The sequence below is a fragment of the Penaeus chinensis genome, chromosome 18 (assembly GCF_019202785.1).
Source record: "Penaeus chinensis breed Huanghai No. 1 chromosome 18, ASM1920278v2, whole genome shotgun sequence".
Classification (NCBI taxonomy): domain Eukaryota; kingdom Metazoa; phylum Arthropoda; class Malacostraca; order Decapoda; family Penaeidae; genus Penaeus; species Penaeus chinensis.
The window spans coordinates 8057354-8062302 of NC_061836.1; the positions used below are offsets into that span (position 1 = coordinate 8057354).

Below are 4949 nucleotides of genomic sequence, written 5' to 3' on the forward strand. Positions count from 1 at the left end.
GAGAGAGAGAGAGAGAGAGAGAGAGAGAGAGAGAGAGAGAGAGAGAGAGAGAGAGAGAGAGAGAGAGACCCAGTTAACTAACTACCGAAGATCCCAAAACCCGTGTCTGTTTGTCATCTGGCGGGTGACAAAAACCCACTAACACACAAGCGGGTGACCGGGTGGGCAGGTAGAGAGAGGATGGGGGAGGAGGGGGTGGGTAGGAGGCCAGGGTGAGCGTGTAAATCATCATGTTATCTACCAAATCATCAGTAATTATTAGCCTGACTCTTCGATTCAAAGTCCCGACTGGAATCTGATAATTAAGCAGGTTTTTGTGGCAGCCGAGGTGGGTTGGATTTCATAAAAGCGTTCCGACTCAATTCTCGAATCGCGCGCCCGGCCGGTCCTGTCTCCTCGCTCTTTGTCTCTTCCTCGCCTCTCTGTTTTTATTCTATTGCTTCTCCCTTTCCATTCGGTTGTTTCCTCGCAATGGCTTTCATTTCAAATTCTTAAAAAACACGAGGCGAAAATAAAATAAATATGCTTCAGATTAATAAAATGGATTAAAAAGAAAACAAAAATCAAAATTTTTAACTCGTCCGAAACCTGTAGTTCACACAAATAGAAGCCTCATTCTCGAAGACCAGTTTATCCGATACCTACTTGATCAAAATGGGAATTATCTATAATCTTGCGGTGTAAGTGATATCACATGATATGCCATTTCTTTCATGCAAGTATTTTAATTAATGGAGGTGTTGAATTTCGCCTATTAATAAAATGAAAAATCGACAGGGAGGCACACCGCGATTTAACGAAAATAAAAATATATTACCCGCTAATGAAACCGCATTTATCAAAACAAAATAAAAAAAGACTTGATAAATACATAACTGCATAATTAAATTAAATAAAATAAAACATTACCGATCAACTCCGATCCCAATAAGACGGAAAATAAAAATCAATAAAAAATACAAGAAAACAACAGAAAAAATACACATAACCAAAACTAAAATAACGATAATAATAATAATAACAACAATAATAATAATAATCCCAAAAATGACAATAACAAAACAACAATATTAACAATATCAATAATAATAACACTACTACAACTACTACTAAAAATAACAAAAATAGTAATCAACAACAAGAACACCAAGCAAAGTGAATCATAAGACAATAAACAACAGCACAGCGCCATTGCTGAAACGTCCCTCCGCTCCCCCTCGGCGACACACGCTTCGGCCCAACGCTCCCTTGCTTCAGGTTCCTCCATCGGTTTAAGTGGCCCGACCTGTGTTGTGTCATCAGGTCCGATTTCGTGTTAAATTGCGTTAAGAAGCAACGGGAATATAACGTTCGAGCGGACCGGCCACTCTTGGCGATAGGTAAAAACGTGTTGCTGCATTGTTATATATGTATAAAAAGGAGGATGTTATATATATTTTTTTAAATATTTAAAAAAACAGCTGGAATGATTTTACACTCGGTTCACTCCGCGTTACGACACATCGGGATTTCAGGTAAATGTAGAAAAATTGATGTGTTAAGTATTCCTAGAATCCACACTCTTTTACTTCACTAATGGCGCCACCAGTTACACCTTTCCTCCATAATACAACCAAAACGTACATAAAAAAAAGAAAGAAAAATATTTATTTCATATGACCATCACCGACGTCATTATCCATTAATCAAAACAAAGTACAATAAAAATTTCAAAAAGAAATATGCATCCGTGAAATGGGCAACATCATCCGTTGCACATCCGACTCGTATCACCTTGCACGATTGCACAGCACACGAGCAACGAGCGAGGACGAGCACGTGACTACGAGTACGTACGTCCCTTTGGGTGTCCACGTCGCGTCCAGGTGTCGGCGGCACGTGGCCAGCGCGGTGTGGGGGGGTGGGGGAGGTAGGGAGAGGAAGAGGGGGATGCTGTACACGTGCTTTTGGCTCATACTCTCACTATCACCGTTCAGACACTATCAAAATAGCGGTCACCATCGTACGGGTTAAGTAACACTGTTGGGACCTCACTCTCTCACCATATCTGGTTATACCGTTTCTTTTCAATTTCTCTCCGAAACAGAATAAAATTAAAGTTTAAAGGAAAAAATCTCAAAGACCAAACCAGAGAAGAACATCTTGGCGAAGTCCCCCCAAAAAGCACATCGGAAGTGGCGCTGAATTCGCTCAGGGGAAACATGCTTTTGTCTTCCGCGAGAACATCCCCTCCCCCTTTCGTCCTACAGGTCAGGTGGTCAGGTGACTGCACAACACGGTAGCAACGGACAGGTGTGAGAGAGGGGGATAAGGGGGTGAGGGGAGAGGGGGGGTGCGGGCGGCGGAAGGGGTGGAGGATGGAGTAAGAGAGGGGAGTGAGGGGGTGGAGTGGAAGTGGAGGGAGGGCGGGAGGAAGGAGGGAAGGAGGGAGGGAGGGTGGGGGAGGGTTGAGCGGCGGTAGCTTACGAATCCCTCCTCCTCCTCCTCCACCCACCACCCTCCCCCCCTCTCTCTCTCTTTCTGTGCCCCTCCCAGGATCCTCCCCCCTTCCCCCCTCTCCCCCAGCAGACAGGGCGGGGACAGGTAGGCTGGTTGCACGTGGGTGGTACCTGTGTTCATGTCGGAGGGGCGGGCGTAGGTGCGGGCGGAGGGGGCGTGCGGCCGTGGCAGCGGTGCGCCTCACACTGCCCGCGCCGAACCACCACACCAAGCTCTTGCATACATTGGAGCGACTGGCATAAGCGCACCACTAATCAATGGCGGGCTTCTCCTGCGCGTGTGCGTCCACCTCACCCTCCGCGACCAAAATAATTAATAATCACATCTGCCGCCGAGAGAGAAACCTTGCCTCTAGCCCCGCTGCCCCTCCTCCTCCTCCTCCTTCTGCTGCTGCTCCTCCTGCTCCGTCTCCTACATCGCCCCCTCCCCCCCCCCCCCCCAGTAACAAATCTAGTGCCACGCTGACTCCGCCGACTGACCCTGCTAACTACAACTGGCACTGCTTTTCCCAATCCCCTTCCTCTCCCTAGTTCTTCTCCTTCTCTTCCTCTTCTTCGCCTTCTCCCGAAAAGACACCAAGAGAGGAAGGGGAGGGGCTGGGGTGGGGGGGGGGGCAGAGAAAGGCACTACACACTACAGCCACGCGAGATCAAGGGGGGGGGGGGATTGCAGGGGAGAGGTGTCGAAGAGGGGGTGGTAATTCCCCCCCCCCCCCATTAATCTCTCCCCTCCCCCCATCAATAAGCGCTCCGCCCCTTCGTCCGAAACACATTACAATTTATTCATAGCATAAATGTACACCTCTCTGTACATATGGATAAACCTGTTCAAGGAGAGAGGGAAATTAACGAAGTAAAACGAATAGGCAAATCAACAGTCATCATCACGTTCTTAAAACCTAAAACCAAAATAAAAAGTAACACAGACAACAACAGAGTTCAAAAAACGCACCTTCTGGACCCAAAAGGTGAGGCAGACGAACTGAAGAAAAGCATATCAGAAGTTCCTGGCCGGGGACTAACAATTGGGAACAGCAATAATGAATGAATAATAGGGGAAAAATAATAACAATGCTAAGTAAGAAAAATAATATATGTATCATTCAGTTCCGCCCATGGACAGAAGTTGAGGGACTTGTATATCTATTGGGAGGATTCGTGGTTGGGGGGGTGGGGGGAATTGTGGCGGGGGAGGGGGGGGGGAGAGTAGACGTAAACTTGTCTAGTAAACAAAGAATGAACGAAAACTGGAGAACCAATGGGGTTTGGGCGGTCCGCGAGGCTGTCTTCCCCCTCGCACAGTCAGAGAGCCACTAAGCTCTCGTCGGCCAGGGAACCCCTCTCTCTCGGCGCACATACACAAACACACGCACACTCACGTTTATAGGGCTTTTCCCCCTCCCTCCCTCCCTCCCTCCCTCTCTCCTTCCCTCCCTCCTTCCCTCCCCCGCTGCCGTCTTGGGGCATAGCTAAGGTGTTACTTCTTGCACGCATCTTGTCGCTCACCTTGAAGAGTTTTATCCTTTTTTTCTACCTCGTGATATCTCTTTCATATATATATCTTTTTTCATTTTTTAAAAACTCCCGATAGGATGCGAGAGCCTCTCTTGCTGCTTGGACGGCGGGGCACACGGCGGCCGAGAGACAAGAGGCGAATCTATCGAATTCGCTACACGTTACAAAACAGAAAAAAAAATATTCTACCGACACGTCAAGAAAAATCGAAAAAAGGAACACCGACCGTGGCGTTTTTTTTTTCCCTTTTATATTTACCTTTCTCAACGCAATAAAATCGCACGCTGGGGATCGCACAAGCCTCCGAATCGCAGCGGATATCAAGCGGACGTGCGCGAATTGACAGCGGATATCGCAATTATAAGATATTGCCTGCTTATCGCCCTTGTTGTGTGCAGAGCAAGAGCACAAAGCGATTACTAAGATCGTACTGAATGTAATGTTTGTCTTCCTGAAGCCTGACATATGTTAAAAGGGGGAGAAAAGAAGATGACGAAGACGAAGTAGAACAGGAAGAACAAGAAGAAAAAACAAGAAAAATAGAAGAAAAGGGAGAAAACAGAAGAAGAAGAAGAAAAGAGAAGAATACGTAAAGAATGATAAAGAAGAAGAATCGCCAAAGACGTAAAGCCCCATGTTTACACAGTCGCAAAACGGAAATAGCAGAGACGATAATAAAGAGGAAGAGGTACATAGAAGTGGTGGAGGAAGTATAAAAGAGGATTAGCAAGAAATGTGCTTTTTATTGAGACGATAAATAGAGTCTCGCTTAAAAAGAGTTCTTGGTAAAAAATTTACATTATCGTTTAATGACAGGAATTCTTATCATGGTGATGATACTGATATATCAATTACGTAGCTAATCACCATAAAAATTAATAACTATAAATATAATAATGATAATAATATTTTTTACCACTACTACTACTTCTACTA

At 45.8% G+C, this 4949-nt stretch overlaps 1 long non-coding RNA gene across 1 annotated transcript in view; it reads right to left on the minus strand.

Annotated features, from left to right (window-relative positions):
- LOC125034826 overlaps positions 1-3605 on the minus strand; it is a 71511-nt gene extending 67906 nt beyond the window's left edge. Inside the window, exon 1 of the long non-coding RNA XR_007115721.1 lies at positions 3451-3605. This is a non-coding gene — a long non-coding RNA (uncharacterized LOC125034826). The remainder of the gene's footprint in view (positions 1-3450) is intronic.
- Positions 3606-4949: the final 1344 nt, after the last annotated feature.